The 17504-nt window shown below is 39.5% G+C and overlaps 1 protein-coding gene and 1 long non-coding RNA gene across 5 annotated transcripts in view; one reads left to right on the top strand and one right to left on the bottom strand.

Annotated features, from left to right (window-relative positions):
* Positions 1-17504, top strand: part of PCDH9 (protocadherin 9) — a 1504706-nt gene that overhangs the window by 1373526 nt on the left and 113676 nt on the right. The window lies entirely within an intron of this gene.
* Positions 1-17504, bottom strand: part of LOC140116539 (uncharacterized) — a 44936-nt gene that overhangs the window by 3792 nt on the left and 23640 nt on the right. The window contains exon 2 of the long non-coding RNA XR_011852799.1: positions 1793-1852. This is a non-coding gene — a long non-coding RNA (uncharacterized lncRNA). The remainder of the gene's footprint in view (positions 1-1792; positions 1853-17504) is intronic.

Raw genomic sequence — 17504 nt, 5'->3', positions numbered from 1 at the left:
CAGCAGCACGTAGTGATTGGACACCTATAGTGTGACGTCATCACTCACCGCCGGTGTCCCATCACAAACTGCTGCCGCCAGTGCATCAGCGATCTCCCCCAGCAATGGGAGCTGTGTCAGTGACATCCTAGATCCCTATGTGCGAGGCGGGTGGCCACATGCCACTGCACATCGCACTCAGAGAAAGTCAGCAATTCAGAAACTGACTGACTGTCAGAAACTGGTGGGGGCCCCTTAAAAAGTGAAAGTGGTGGGGGCCCCGGGGCTTGAGCCTCCTTTAATCCAGCCCTGCATGTACACATAGGAGGACATGTATCACTCCTATTGCTTCCTTTTTCTTTTTTTGTGCAAATTTTTGTGCGACTTTGAGCGGTTTTCAGTGTTTTAGGTGCAGAATCAAGCAGCGTACCAAAGTTAGCTGCCTCAAGGATCTAATGCAGTGTACCATATTTATCTTTGTAGCCCAGATGTTTTTGCAACTTGTGAGGCTTTTGAGCTTGGAATTATCCCATTCTTGCGCCTAAAAAGTCCCAAAACAGAGCATGCTAGACCCAGACTTACTTTTCATAAACTACTATTTGGGACTAAAAAGTTGCACACCACAAAAAGTCACAAAAGTGAGACTAAACAGGCAACTCATCACATGTATCATAAAGGGAAAAAAAACGTATATATAACAAGAGTAAAAGAACACGAGTAGGTGCGAGGCAAAGCAGACGGGGGAAGAGGGTGAGCCGGCTGTGGGAAAGGAACCCCACGCGTTACGTCACGTCCTCGTGACTTTTCTGCCATATTTTTGCATCGCTTGTTCTTGTTATATATTGGTTGTTATTGGGTGCATCTTTGGCTCGAATGACCAGTTTTGTATTGCTGTGGTGGCCCTCAATTTATGCTTGCATGATAAAGGGAAAAAACGTAAGATACATTGCAATGAATAAGTAGGCCAACTTCAGGAAACTTCAGGCAGCCAAAAAACTATAATAAATTTGCCCACGTGAGATTTTTTTATGACTTTTTGCTTTGCACGTTGTTGCAATAGCAGTAGTTCTATGTTTAGGCCAGATGAATGAAGAGGTGCATGTAGTCCTGTGAGGCCTTTCAGCAGTGAAAAGTCCCAAAAACCATCCATGTGAATACTTTGAGACTTTTTTTATGCCAAAAAAGCCCAGGAAAACCCATGATAAATAACCCCCTATGTATGTATATGATGTGTATATACTGTATGCATGTTTTTGATGTGTATATACTGCATGTGTATATATGATCTGTATATACCATATGAGTGTTCATATTATGCATATATGAGTAGATAAAGGTGCTGGTATGACTGCATACATTTATGTATATGTATAAAAGTGTATACATGTGTGTGATTGCATAAACTTGTGTGCTTGTACAAATATCAATTTATTTTTAAGGGGAAGGGGGCCCAATACAGAAGTCTGCTGTGGGGCCCAGCCTCTACAAGTTACGCCTCTTAATAGAAGTCTCAGCCAGGGTAAATGTAGCAAATAATGCAGCGGGGTAGTATAGGCAGATCAGCGCTGGGCTCCCTCCGAACACTGTCCTCATAACAGTTGATCTGTATGCATTTATTCTTCATTGTTGTTATGCTTTGCCTCACTTATTTGGCTTCTTTTAAGTTTCCCAGATAAAGCTGTGTGTGTTAAGCCTCAGTAGTTGAAACAACTGATACAATATATTACATTCATGTTTTGTTTGTTCTAACTGCCTTCTGAATTATTTACATGTAAATTAGCACTAACTACTGCATAGAAATGTCAGCACTCACATTAATTCATGAATCCCAAACTTGGCTTTTGTGTAATCTGTTCCCTGGCATTCCTCTGTACTAAAATGAAGAAACATGGAAAAGCATGTCATTTGACTGTGAATTACATAGTTATATTATACAACATGATAGTAATAGATTTTTCATAGTAGGTAACAATGTTACTGAACTTGAAACAATGAAAGTGAAAAGCTTAGAAGAAAAACAAAATATTACGTTAGAATTGTATACAGAGGAATAACAAGTATAATAACAATCCTCCGCAAATGAACCTGATGGTTAAAATGTCTGTTTATAGATGTTTTTGTTCCAGATGAAAAAATTATCACGCTGAAATTTGGAGCTTTAAAGCTCTGGGGTGCCTTCAAATAAGGATTAGAAGAGAATGTTCCAGAGCTTCTGTTCTTTCAGGTGCAGATGAATTACCTTTTACATATACAAAAGGTCTTAGATAATGAATGGGTTAAGACAATTTGTCTCTGGACAGGTCACATCCCACCTATTCAAGCAAAAAGTTGAAGCATAGAATAATAATAAATCTTTTTTAATATTTTTTTGTGCAGCTTTTGGTGCGACTTTGGCAGTTTTCAACTTATTAGGTGCAGAATCAAGCCCAAGAGTACCAAAGTTAGCTGCCTCAAGGATTTAGTGGAGTGTACCGCATTTATCTTTGTAGCCCAGATGTTTGTGCAACTTGTGAGACTTTTAAGCTTGGAATTATCCCATTCTTGTGCCTAATAAGTTGCAAAATAGAGCATGCTAGACCCAGACTTACTTTTGGTAAACTACTATTTGGGACTAAAAAGTCGCACACCACAAAAGTCACAAAAGTGAGACTAAACAGGCAACTCATCACATGTATCACAAAGGGAAAAAAACTTAAGTAGGCCAACTTCAGGAAACTTGAAAAAGTGGCAGCCAAAAAACTATGATACATGTGCTTCATAAAGCAAAATGTTGCATAATATAACTAATTATCCCACCATACATTAATCCGGTTCACCACTTTAGGAAGCTTAGTTTGGGTGCTCGCCCTTTTCAGTGGTTTGACTCTCCACCTCTTCATGCATAAAAGTAAAACATAGGCTGCACACCACAATATAAAAAAGAGTGGGAACTTTAGTCACCCAAGTGCTATGTTTCAGATCGTGAGAAGGCTTGAGAAAGGATTCTGAAGAGGATCCAAAACTTAGCACTTGGGTAAATAAAGTACCTACTCTTTTTTATATTGTGGTGTGCAGCCTATTTTTTACTTTTAATCACTCCACCATGCTATACTTGGTAACAGGAGGGCACAGATTGCAAGAGCTCAAAATTTCACAATCCATAGGGGTGACAATGTTTGCTTAAAAGATGTGCTTTTAGGAACTGTGGATGTTAAATGTGAATCTATTATCCTCAGTATTGTATTTCAGAAAACTAGTTTGCCTAAGAGAAGTCTTGAAGGGTGAATGGGAGCTTTGTATTACAGAGAAAGTTTATCTTAGATCATTGGTAGTGTTGAGTGGATCTGAGCTGCCATGTACTGGTCCGTGCAAAATGTTGCTGGTTTGGGGCCCCTGGAACCGACCCCAAACTAATGTTCCCTGCTGATCACCACCATTTTGTGTGAGACCATTGCTCCCTGATGATGTCAACGAAACATTGCATCACACAGCACTGTTGCAACGTTAGTGTTGTGAATTCACAAGTGCGAGCAATAAGCTTAAGCGCTTATTTCAGGTCCTCTATTCCCCCTTGTCTTGAAAAGGCAACAGACATACACACAGGCAAACCTTTTGGTGTAAGCACAAAAAAAAAACCCTCCAAATCCCCCCCCCCCAAAAAAAAGTAGACAAAATAAAAATGTATATGCCCATATTGTAAAATCCTGCCATATGTAGTTCAAATATCTTGGATTTAGTATGATAAATAGCTTGTTATACGTGATTCTGCAAGTCATAAATAGCTGAGTACAGGTAGGTCATACCTACATACATACATTACATACAATACATGTGTGACTTGCATCTCACACTTCACTAAGCTACCATCTTGTAGACTGCACATAAGTGATTCATGATACCATTAGGCTTGCATGATTAATTGATGTTAGATGGTAAAGTTATCCATTAAACTACCAGAAGCCACCAGACAATTTAACCCAAGTTGCCTCATGTGAAAGACAAAGATCCTTATCAATCAGACTCACAATATGAGCAATGGAGTTATCTCTGGTGTTAGAGGTTAAATGGAACTTGCTGAAAATCTAAGTGCCCTACAGTGGTGGATCACTGCCTATTGGACCTGAAATTTGAGAAAAAATGAAAGAAATTCTAGGAAATCACTAAACCATATACCAAAAAAACCTTAAGATTGTGAAGAAAAATATCCAATGTTATTGCAATGCTTCCATGAAGAAATGGTTGGGCTGAAGAATCCGATTGATTGATGACATGTCACAGCGAGTTATCATTGTTTAGTATCTCCCTGACCAAGATGTCAAAGAAAGTGTAACATTAGCTGACAGAAAGAAAAGGCAATTTTTATGTTTACAAGTTTACTGACATTATCCGACATTTGTAGTTACTGATGCAAAAACATAATGAGAGGTCTGTCTATTAGGCTTCCAGTAGATACAAATACCTCTTTTTGGAAAATTGTGCAAATGTCATAATAAATTACATGCTTTGGGAAAGACTATGTAAGTAAAATGAATGTTAAATGGAATTTTCAACCGTTTCATTGAATGAAGAAAATTACATTGTTGCTGGGTTTTTAATTGATATAATTACAAGTTATTTGTAATGCTAATGTTATTTACGGAGCCATGATGTCCTTTTTATTGTGCATTTATTACACTAAATAGTTTTTGATCCTTGCACAAAAAAGTCATGTTAAAAAATCAGAGCAAATATAAAACATTTGTAAACTGATTTACTTAACCCATTTGCGACTGGTCAATGTAAAATGATGTCAAGCAGTCATCAAAGGATGTATAGAGAGGGTTCACCGAGTGAGTCCTCTCAGTATGCAGCAGGTGTCAGCTGTATCTTACAGTAGATATCTTGCTGCTTGCTGCCATGTTTGCAGCTGGCACCTATCATGGCAGTTAACCTGTTAGGTGCTGCAGTCAAATCTTACTGTGCAGCTGTACAGTGCTGGCATAGTGCCGTTGGTGTAGTTCACTTCGCTTGGAAATATGATATAGCATTGTAATCTATAACATTTATTATAAAATTATACTTACATGAGTTTTTATCTCTTTATTAAAGAGATTGTCCACTTTCAGCAAATAATTTACATTGTTTGTGCAATGAAAATTTATTTAATTTTCCAAATACCTCCTCTATGAATTCCTTACTATTTCTAGATCTTGCTGTCATTTAACATGCTTTATTGTTTACTACATCATGTGATGTCACACAGGTGCACTGATAACTGGCATGCCATAGAGTAATCATATCTGTGTGTTATAAAGAGCTGAGCACCTGTGTGACATCACATGAGCAGGGGACGGCTATCCACAGGAAGTAAGCAATAGAGATTCCTGTTGCATAGCAGCAATCAGAGATCTAGAAAACCATGAGGAATTGATACAGAAAGTATATTGGAAAATTGTATAACTTTTCATTACATAAACAATAACAATTATTTTCTAAAAGTGGAAAACCCCTTTAATTCTAACAATATTTCCATGTCTCTTTAAGTCCCCACAATTTTTAACAATGTAATTCAGACATTTAAATTCAATTCACCTTTGACTGTTTGTTAAACCTTTTCCCTCTCTATGTATGAACACTCCGAAGATGCTATAAACATTTAAAATGAATCTTCCTGGAAAAAAAAGCTATCATCAAATAATTCAGAGTCTGTTTTTTTTCTGGATGAAATCTATCTATAAATCCTAATTTGTGAAATGATATCTGTAAACATACAAAACAAACATTCTGATCTCCATTGACTTTCCAAATCGTGGCAAGTGATTGCAGAGTAAATGTGCTTTCAGCTGGAAATGTAATAATCCTGTCATTTAGAGAAATGGTGCAGCTAAGAAAATACACAAAATGTTATAACCAGCATCAACATTCTTATTTAAAACAATCTATAACTATTCTTCGCCTGATTTTATACTTTGGATGAAAAAAGAGAGAAATGATAGATTTTACTCTGTCTAGTTATAAATGTGTGTAGATAATATATGATGCATAGTAATTGTAACAATGATAATAATAGAAGAAATGTGTGAACTTTAAAAAGTTTTTTCCATACCTCCACCAGTTAACCAGTTGCAGGTGCTGGGGAATTTTTAACCAGAAATCTCCCTTCTGAATGCAACATAACTGGATATCTAATAATGTGCTTAAGCTACACAGGGAAGCATTTTAGATTGCATGTAATCAAGTAAGAGAATGGATGTCATTGTTCACAATAACTTGTGGTTGTTAGATTTAGAAAGTTGATGGTCTATTAAAGTAACATCCAATACCATTATTTCTCACAAGAAAGTATCTTAAACATTGATACAGATTTAAAAGTATGTCCTAAACTAAAGGTCAGTAGAAAAGAGTGGAAAAATCTAAAATTTTCTGACATTTACTAATCAACAATAATAGATTATCTGTAGATACTTGTTTACTACATCTCTCTCATGTCTCTAACATCATGTTCTCTCTGCTTACCTAGAACTTAAAGGGGTTATCCCATGAACACAAGTTAGACCCCCACAGATTACAAAAACGAGGGGTCTCATGGCGTGCCATGTACATCCGTCAGACCCTTCGTCACTCCGTCAGAGTAATGGAGCAGACAGCCGCTCATGACCGCTCACACTAACAATACTAGATGACATTCTTTGTGTTACCTTAATACTGCCCTCACATATGACAAATGCCTTATCTTGTAGTGGCATGAGCCTCTTATTTTATCGTAATCCATCTTCATTTCACGAAGTTATTGATGTCCTGTATGGCGCAAATAGATACAAAGTAACAGTAGAAACTGACAGTGGCATATTGTGACAGTGTGAAACGCCTGCTATGACCTTGACAATCATCTGCATAAGCTTTTTTCTCTTAACCATAATGTGAAAACTTAAATAACCACTTTATTCAGATAACTTGCTTTTACTGAAATGCCTTTGAAGCAAGACATTGCTATTCCACTGATCGATGACTTGAAACAAATATGTTCACTCTGCTGCACAATCTAACCCAAGCATGCAACAAAGACGATATACCTGCAGAGCGAAAAGCAACACACAAACACAAAGAGATTGGTTCAGTACGTGTTTAAGGACTGCAAGCAGTTTGCAATTAAATAGGGAGGAAAATATTATTTAGCAAGTATCTGATAGATAGAAAGATAGAAGTTGTGAAGATAGATCGACAAAGAGAAATAAAAGATAGATACAAAAAGAGAGAAAAAAGCATCACAGCACAAAATGGCGCTAAGTGCGCCATCATATGTAGTTGCCCTTGCTCCCAACAGATGGTGGATCTATAAGTAAGATACAACTTTATGCTAAATCTACAAGCACCACGCCAGGGATTGTGTGCCAGATTTCGGGCATACAAGTCCTCATAAACTTCCCCTGTTGTGTACCACAAGCTGTATAGACTATTATCCTCAGTATTCTCAAAAGATGAATTAAAAGATAAATAGATTGATACATAAGAGATATATAGATAATAGTTAAAAAAAAGATAGATTGTTAGATAGACAGATATAAAAGATATATAGATATGACAAGATACATCAAGATATACAATATGGCAGATGATAGATAGATAGATAGATAGATAGATAGATAGAACACATAAGGGCACCTTCACTCAGTCCCTTTAAAGCCACAATTTTGCTAGTTGAAACAAAAGAGACATAATAGTAAACATTTACAGCGCACCACATTATGAAAAGTGCAGCAGCAATAGATGGGTTTTCTTAAATCCCGAGGTTTTATTTTATCATGTGTGGAGAGAAATGTAGATTTTATCTGTTACCGTCAAAATGCTGGGTTGTTTCCATAAACCACCAGCAAGGGATAAATCTGTGTGTATTTTGAGTTATAACAAGCTGGAACATCAATGCAGTATCATGCTGGAAATGGAATGAGAACACCCCAGGCAAGCATTGTAATATCATCACTGAGGCATTGTCACAGTACATCATAAACTACATATCACTTGTGTTTTGGATTTTGAACTTATCAGTTTTATGTCAGCGATCTTAGACCCCATGGATTTGCAGCTGCTGCTAAAACAAAAATCACCTGCCTAACAGGGGATCAGGATTCCATTCTCTCCGAGGTTTACAAGCCGATGGCGTACACAAAATGAACATACTTAAATAACACCAGCTTTATATCACCATTTGAATAGAGGACTCATTCTCTTAGGGTTAGTGGAAGCCTAATGACCTTGAAAATGTGAAGGAACACTTCCTCTTCCCAGGCTGTAGGCAGAGCAGTAAAGATATATTGAATGAGCAGTAGAGCTTAGTATACAACTCGGATCATTGTCAGTCCGACATCTGGAGCCAGCATTGATGCTTCGCCGCTGATCATTGTTTTTCAATAGAGAATTATTTGGATAAATCTTGGAAATATTAAGCACGATTTTTCTCCCTGCTTTGCACAGGTGTAGCATACAAACATCGATCCGCCATGACATTAAAACCACTGACAGGTGAAATGAATAACATTGATTACATTGTCACAATGGCACCTGTCAGGGGGAGGAATATATTAGGCAGTAAGTGAACAGTCAGTACTTGAAGCTGATGTGTTGAATACAGGAGATCCACAAGTGTTCGGATCTCAGTGACACTGACACTGACAATGTACTTATATGTTACTACCAGAACAGCAGCTGCTATGGGGCCCATCAAGCAAAATGACCATTTCTGCTCAGAAGTAGGTAGTGATAAGGGTGAGGCGCATTATTTTACTTGCCCCTATTCATGTCTTTAAATTTGTTATCTAGGGTATTGCAACACCCTCGCCGATGCAATGGCGAGGGAGTGTTTGTGAATACGTCCCACCTGCATGTACCCACATCACACTACATGGTCCTTATAGGACATAGGGGATATTGCAGTGGTGAATCCTGCCTGGCAAGGCAGAAGTTAAGTATTTGGTATGATGCAAGATGCTATTATCCAATGATCTGTGTTACATCCTGTGCTCTGTAAGCTGAGATGTGATTGGAGGAGCAGCCACCACCTGACCAAGGGGAAGTAATAAAAACCCCTGGCCAGGAATGTTCTGGGAGAAGTCTCTCAAGAGGAGGAGAGGAGAAGATCTTGTAGACTTAGAGATCAGTGAGTGAGTGAGTGAGTAATCTCTGTCTAGCCCATACCAGAGCAGGAAGAGCCTAGCCCCTGCCTCTGAAGAGTGGAGTATAAGACTAGAGTTAGTATAGTGAGGAAAGGGGTATCATCTTACCTTTAAAGGTGATACCTGAAGCCCTACAGGACAAGCTGAAGCTTCCTTCCAGGACATAGCTGCCTCCCAGCCTGCCCTATACATCCAGGCTGGTGAACTATCTCCTGAGGCTCCCTCCAAAAGCATCTCAGCACTCCATCTACCTGTTAAAGGCACGTTGCTGCGGTTCCTGCCGGTTCAAATAAAGAACTGTAAGTTGTTTTCTTCAACTTCTGTCTCCGTCTGGTCCCTGCTAATACGGCTGCCTTCATCCCCGGCACCCTGTCCATCACCCAGAGACTCACACTCGGGACATTAAGGGGTTGCCCCAGGGAGATCCGCTATAGCAGCCTCTCCCTCATCATTTCTTGCCAACACCACCCTGCTGGAGACCTGCCAGGCTGTAGGACAGCCCTCCGGTTCCCCCGTACCAAGCACCGTGACACAAGCGTGCTTAGGCCGCAACCGCCAGCCACTCCGGTACCGCGGGCCCCGGCTGTCTCCAGGCCTCACCCTAAAGGCTAGGCCCCGGTGGGGGGTTGTTGCAGTATCATCTCTTTGGTGTGACATTTGTTGTAAACCTGTTCAGTGTTGTTACAGTACTATCATTGTACTGTCATATCAGTGTCTTTTTTATCCATATACTGCAATATTACTGTTAATCACTCTATTCATTCTCACTGTCCTGCAACATCACAGTTTATAGTATCCCTGTACTGTGACATCACTGCGTGTATTATCCCTGTAAAGTGACATCACTGCGTGTATTATTGAAGCACTGTGACATCCCTGTGCTTATTTTCCCTGTAATGCGACATCACAGTTTATGTTATCACTGTACTGTGATATCCATCTGCGTATAATCCCTGTGCTGTGAAATCACGATTTATATTATCCATGTACTGTGACATCCCTGTATGTGTTATCCAGGTACTTGACATTTAGTACTCCTGTATTGTGACATCAATGGGTGTATTAACCTTTTACTATGACATCACTGCATATATTGTCATTGTACTGTGGCATCATTGTGTGTATTGTTGTACTGTGACATAGCTGTATGCATTATACTAGTACTGTGGCATCACTGTGTGTATTGTCGTTGTACTGTGACATTGCTGTATGCATTATACTAGTACTGTTAAATCACTGTGTGTATTGTCCATGTACTGTAACCTCACTGTTTAGTACTTCTGTACTATGACATCTATGGGTGCATTATCTCTTTACTGTGACATCACTGGATGCCTTAGGCTACATTCACACTGCCGTATGGGGGACGTATATATGGCCGACGTATATACGGCCGATATACGTCCCCCATAGGCAGCAATGGGCGCAGGGCACCGTACCGTTCCGTACCCGGGAAAAAGATAGGACCTGTCCTATTTTTTCCCATAATACGGCGCCGTGCACCATAGGTTGCTATGGAGAGGGGCGGGGGTGAGCTGCGCTCACCTCCTCCTCCTCTCCCCGTACACTGCCGTTGCCCGCTACGGTACGGTACGGGCGGGCAAAGGCAGTGTGAATATAGCCTTACTCTGTATTGTTACATAATTGTGTTCATTATTCTTGCACTTTAACTCCACTGTTTGTTAAATCTGTGTACTGTGACATCACTGTGTGTATCATGTCTGCACTGTGATGTTACTGAGTATATTCTTCTGTACTTTTACTTCATTGGGGCACATTTACTAAGGGTCTGCAGCCGCGAATCCGTCGGGTTTTTCCCGAATATTTCCGCTTTGCGCTGTATTTCACTGGATTGTGGCGCACACGATTGCTTTTTGGCGCAATCGCGCCGACTTTCGCGCGACAGAAATCGGGGGGCGTGGCCACCGGACAACCCGAAGGATTCGGAAAAACCGCAGAATTTAAAAAGCCATTTGTGTCACAAGATCAAGCACTCACATACACCGGAAAAAAGCAGGTGAACTTTGGCGGACCTCGGCGCAGCAGCGGCACCTGGTGAATATCGGCGCACGGACCTTAGTGAATCCCGGCAGAACCCGAATCAGCGCCGGAGAACCCGCCGCTGGATCGCGACTGGACCGGGTAAGTAAATGTGCCCCATTGTGTTTATTATTTCTGTATTGTGACACCAATCTATAAAATATATGTGTACAGCAGGTCTTAAATATTTCTTAATCTCCATTATCGTATACGCCTTGTCCTGTACACACCAGTTATCATAAGATACCTTCATTACTCATGTTGTGTCTATGCTTCAGTGGACCAGAGTTGTATCACTAGCACAAGGAGAATCTTCACAATATTATCCAGGTGGCATTAAAGGGACACTCCAGTCACAGCCGATTCATTGAATTATAACTTATACCTATGTGCAGGGCCTGAAGGGAGGAACATGACTCCTTCAGGCCCTGACCATGTTTTATTCAATGAATTAGCTCTGACTGGAGTGTTCCTTTAATTTGTGATCAGTAAAGCCAGATACATAGCCAGATAGAAAACCTGATTTTTTCCTAATAAAAATAAATAGCAATAACCTTTAATTGCTGTTCTTAAAATAATGACTGCAGTTTGTGTCACAGAAAATAAAGTCTCCTAATTCTGTATTGATAAAATAATATCAAACTGACATATTGCAGAGAGAAAAACTATTCCTCTTCATAAACCTCACTTCTTTATCAATTCATCTGGCATACTTTAAACTGTAGAAGATTTCTCTTCTACTGAAATTGCACAGATGTGCGGCAGAAAGGTGGCAGGGAAATATTTACATGTTGTACTTCTAATAGTGTAGAGAAATAGAAATTATTAAAGAGAATTTTGTAAACTTCTGCTATTAAAGGGAACCTGTCACCAACACACTATTTTACACTAAAAACATGTTCCAAAAGCCCATAACATGACAAAAGCATATGTACTTCAGCTAATTATAGTCATTATGCCAACATACCTGGCTCCCTGCCTATGTCTTCACTGAAGTCCCAGGGGCTGGGATTCAAATTGAAAAACTAGTCTCCTCCTCATCCTTTAGTACTGCCCATACTCCGAAAATTCTCTACTTGTCATGTCACCGACCGGCGGCCATTAGGAATCATGGGAGGGATGTAGTGGTGAGCTCACATAATGGAGAGGCGGCAGCTAGGAATAAGATATCCCTCCCATGGTTCCTAGATACAATCATTCCATGACATCACATAGAGGGGGGGTTCAGCATGTGGGCTGTGCTAAAAGATGGGGTAAGAGTTCTCCTTATGGAGAGTTTGACAATTAAGGCCACCTTATAGGCGCGTGGAGACTTAAAGCCATAAATGCTCCACTAGGGAATTCTGGGAAGTATGCAAATACATTTTCCAAGGTGTTTAATGGAAAACAATGCCTCCTTTTGTTACCTTGAAAGGCATCACCCTTAATACCAAGTATGACCAACAAGAAGTCTAGTAACATGATGCAGGATTAAGCCAAATAAGTACAGTATATCTATTCCAGAAAAAATCTGCCTCCAAACTGTAGACGGCACTGTTTCAACCTGGTTGGGTCTCCTCATTACAGTGTAGGGAACTGGTTTGGCTGTGTGAGAGGCTATTGACTAGGGTTAGGAGGTAAGAGTTCATTTTATGGAGAATTTGCCAACTAAGGCCACCTTATAGGTATATAGGGACTTAAAAGAGCAGATGACCATTTGAATTTGAATCCCCGGACCTGGGACTTCATGGGGAGGTTGGCCAGGTACGTTGGTATAATGACGATATTAGCTGATGTACATATGCCACAGACATGACAAATGCACATATGCTTTTGTCATCTTACGGGCTTTTGGAACATGTTATTAGTGTAAAATAGTGTGTTGGTGACATGTTATCAAGATCACATGAATATTTTTGTCACTTTATTTATAGTACATTTAAACAGTTTTCCAAATTGTATCAAAAATAGGGAACAAGTTGTTGTCACTAGACAATCATTTTCCATATGATCTTTGTCCATCAATCTGCGCTTTCAAACCTGAACATTTGCTTATTTGTTGCTTCAGTATTGGTTAGGTCTAAACACAAGTACATATAATTTTGAACTCCCAGGAAAAAAATTGATAAAACAAAAAATATCTATGATACCCAGAAAGTATGTTACAGAATATGAACTCTATTAATCAGCAGAAGACCTACACATGATATTCACTTTTTGAAGTTTTATCACTCAACTACTGTACCAATTAAGATTGTGAATGAGAAAATCCTTCAATTTTTTCACTGTTTTATTATTATTACAATTTTTCATCGGTTTATCCTGCCATCAATATTTTAGACGTCATAGTTACTCCACTTCAGATTGGTGTATGTTATGTATATTGTGATATTGTGTGCTATGGATTCATGTGCGTGTCAATCAGTGAGTAAATTCCTGGGTGTAGGTTCCTTAGCCATATAATAACATTGTGGTCACTGTTTAGGTATTGAGTCAGGGGATAAAGCTCCTCAAGAAATGAATAAAATTGAAGTGTCTATAGAATAATAAAATGGTAAAATCAATGAATGGGCGGATAACAGGATGGATAAAGGATTTCATTAAGTTGTACTTTTTCTGTATGTTCTATTTTTGTAAGCTGCACATCCAAACAAATGTCAATAATACTCATCCAACACAAAGGCAAAAAACAATAATTACCATCACAATAATTTGGCAATAACTTATGAAGTATCAACTACAGGCAGTCCCCGGGTTACATACAAGATAGGGACTGTAGGTTTGTTCTTAAGTTGAATTTGTATGTAAGTCGAAACTGTATATTTTATCATTGTAGTTCCCGACAATTTTTTTTTTTGCCCCAGTGACAATTGGAGTTTCAAATTTTTTTGCTGTAATAGGACCAAGAATGATCAATAAAGCTTCATTGCAGACAATTTTAAGCTGATTATTGCAATCTGGGACTATTTTAAAGCATCCAGAGAGCTTCACCAGAGGTCACAGTGGGCAGAGGGGTCCGTCTGTAACTATGGGTTGTCTGTAAGTCGGGTGTCCTTAAGTAGGGGACCGCCTGTATAGATAATATCTGAAATCTGAGGCTTTCAACATTTTAGAAAATGTGATGAGAAACATGTTCATTTCTAGAAACATGGGCAAACGTAGACCTTGCAGTATTGCAAAGTTCATCTATTGTAAGCCTTGACAACTTGTAAAGTAAGTTTTAATGTCAAATTACTAAAATTCTATTTATTTTTTGTGTCTGATTTCTAAAAATGAATTTCTTGAGAACAAGTGATACTTCTCTCATGTCTCTGCTGGTAAAACTTCCATTATAGTATCTGTCTGAATAGTCTGAGTTCTTTGTATCAAACATTTGTCACATCTGTTTGAGGTTGTAAAGCTAATAGCGACTAAAAAGACTTCAAATAGTGTGGTAAAGATTAGAAAAAAATGACTCTGGTGCATTGTTATGGATATATTTTAAAGAAGAGGACAGCATAGATGGAATTTTATGAAACAGCATAATTTCTAATACTCTTGATATGCAAGCTTCAAATGAATAGCTGTGTTCTCATTTGGAATTAGCATAACTGATAACAGTGGGGCTTAACATTCATATAAGATGTGAAATGTTTGTTTATGAGTGATATAATGTACAAAGAGTTAGGTTTAGACTTACAATTTATGCCTCAGCTTTCATCAAAACCCTCTACAGTATAGCATCATTACAGAAGGGGTAAAAAATAAAATTTTGGCACAGTATTTTACAAAACATTTGATTTATACCATAACATTCCTACGCTCTGCAGTAAGAGAGAGATGAGAATAACATTTCACTAAATTATGTGGTAAGTTGTCTAACCTAAAGTAGTTACAGGGTTAAAGATGCTAAAAAAAATAGATATAAAATAGATCAGATTAGTAGGGCTTAAGTATCCAGAACTAGGGATGAGCAGGGACACTTAAGTGGCCGAACCTAAACTTAAAGATCCTGTCCGGGCCCAGGTTCTGGTACACATAAGCTAGCAGTGGATAAACAAAGAATGAAGCGGGAAGATTGTATGTCAATTTTCAGTGTCATGGTCAAACCAGGTTTTTGCAGTTTAGCTCATATTCATATGAATGTAGTGACTCAGTTCTGCCACTACGCTGAGAACAGTGCTGACCGTTTCATGTTCCATTCTTTCATCATCAGCCATAGAGAACAGCTGATCTGCATGGTTGTGGCGTGTTGGACCAATCAGATATTGATGACCTATTCTTCAATCTAAGAAAAAGCTTAGAATAAGCTGAGTTTTTATCCAGCTATAAAGAGAAAAAAATACTTAAAAAATAATAAACTTATATACTCACCCTCCAGTGGCCCCGATGTGCAGCGCTGCTCCCCCGATGTCCGCACGGCTCGTCTTCAGGCTTCCGCGCCCTTCTTCTTTCTTCTGCTGGGCGCCGCCATGTTTTTCCCCCGGGCAGCGCCTAGTATGACGTCAGCAGCGACGCGTCATACTAGGCGCCGGCCAGGAGAGAGCAATGGCGGCGCACAGCAGAAGAAAGAAAACGGGCTCGGAAGCCTGAAGATGAGCCGCGCGTACATCGGTGGAGTATATAAGTTTTTTTTTAATGCTGAGGGCAAGCTGTATACTACTGGGGGCAAGCTGTATACTACTGGGGGCTGGCTGTATACTACTGGGGGCAAGCTGTATACTACTGGGGGCTCGCTGTATACTACTGGGGGCAGGCTGTATACTACTGGGGGGGCAGGCTGTATACTACTGGGGGGCAGGCTGTATACTACTGGGGGGCAGGCTGTATATTACTGCAGGAAGGCTGTATACTACTGGGGGAAAGCTGTATACTACTGGGGGCAGGCTGGGGTGGCTGTATACTACTGGGGGCATGCTGTATACTACTGGCGGCATCCTGTATACTACTGGGGGTCAAGCTGTATACTACTGGGGGCAAGCTGTATACTACTGGGGGCAGGCTGGGCTGGCTGTATACTGCTGGCTATTGTGCGCCGCCCTGCTGCTGCTTTTTTTGCAGCACAATAGATCAAAAGGTTGAAGCCTCTTGATGTATCCAGCAGGGTGCTGCTCAGTGTTCATATCTATGCCAGGCCCTGCCCTAATAACCATAAGCTAGCAGTTGCAATTATTTCTGGGCTGCTCCGCCAATGACGTGGTATAGAGGCCCTGATAAATATGCCCCATCAGGTGCAATACCAAAAAATTCTGAGCATTTTTGGGCATATATGCAAATGTGCAAAAACGGTCACAAATTTTAAAGAAGAAAAAAAAAGCTTTGTGTTCAAAAATGTTTTATTGTGCCTTGCTCTGAATCAGGAAAATGTTTAACCCCACGGACATGCCTATATTTGTTCTACAGTAACTGTGTGCCATGGGAGCCATTAGTGAAGTCCCTTACATATTTTCTAAAAGGCTGTACCAGGTGGTGGTATTGAGCTATAATCTTTTAACATAGATATGGAATACTATGTATTCTGTTGTATACTGTTGTTCGTCTAGACAAAGTATTTAAGTAAGTTTTGTGTAGAAAAGAATTGTCGGTATATAAAAATCTCTCTTTTTATTAGTAGGAAATATGTATTTTTGAGTAGTGTTTCGATCATTGTTAATGAATTGCACAGAGCTGTGATGACCTGGCTTAAAAATAAGTTTATATAAGAGAAAAAAAAAGTACAATGAATGGCCACAAAATCACTGCCGATGTAGGTCAGGCGGTTAGGAGAAGATCTCTTGATAGTAAAGGTTAAAATGTTGTTCAGGCAGCGAGTGATAATGAAGACAGATGTGAAACATTGAGAAAAATACCTGTGGATTATTAAAGAAGCCAAGAGAATGCAGTGGGGATTTGAAAAAGAAATCCCACAAATAATTGTTTATAGTTTAGAAAACACACATGACAATAGCAGTAATGGGGAATTTGATTACTTTTGGTGATTTGATGCCATGTAGACCACATACACGTACACCTGCAATGAGAAAGCTAGACAGATTACATGGATTACATAGTGCGCCCAGTAGAAATATCCTAGATATTTCATTTGGACTCCACAGCAGTAGAGTTGTCAGTGTTCGAACCTGAGCATGAGAAGCATTTAAGGCGTTGTGTTTAGGGACACATTTAAAATGCATATAGGTTGAGAATTCAACTGCTAGATGTGATGTGGATGTCAGGAACAGTGATAGAGGTGACAAAGGAGAGTCTACTCTGAAGAACAGGTTTTGTAGCAGTGAGATCAATTCAGGGAATGAATTAGGAATAACAAGTGAGTGAGTGTGAGCAGAATGAGAGTAGGTTGTAACGGTCAGGATGCAGACGTTGTTAAAATGCGGACAAGTATAAATCAAATAGAAATAC

Source organism: Engystomops pustulosus, chromosome 2 (genome assembly GCF_040894005.1).
Source record: "Engystomops pustulosus chromosome 2, aEngPut4.maternal, whole genome shotgun sequence".
NCBI lineage: Eukaryota > Metazoa > Chordata > Amphibia > Anura > Leptodactylidae > Engystomops > Engystomops pustulosus.
The sequence above is the reverse complement of the archived record's forward strand: the minus strand, read 5'-3'. Positions and strand labels throughout refer to the sequence as shown.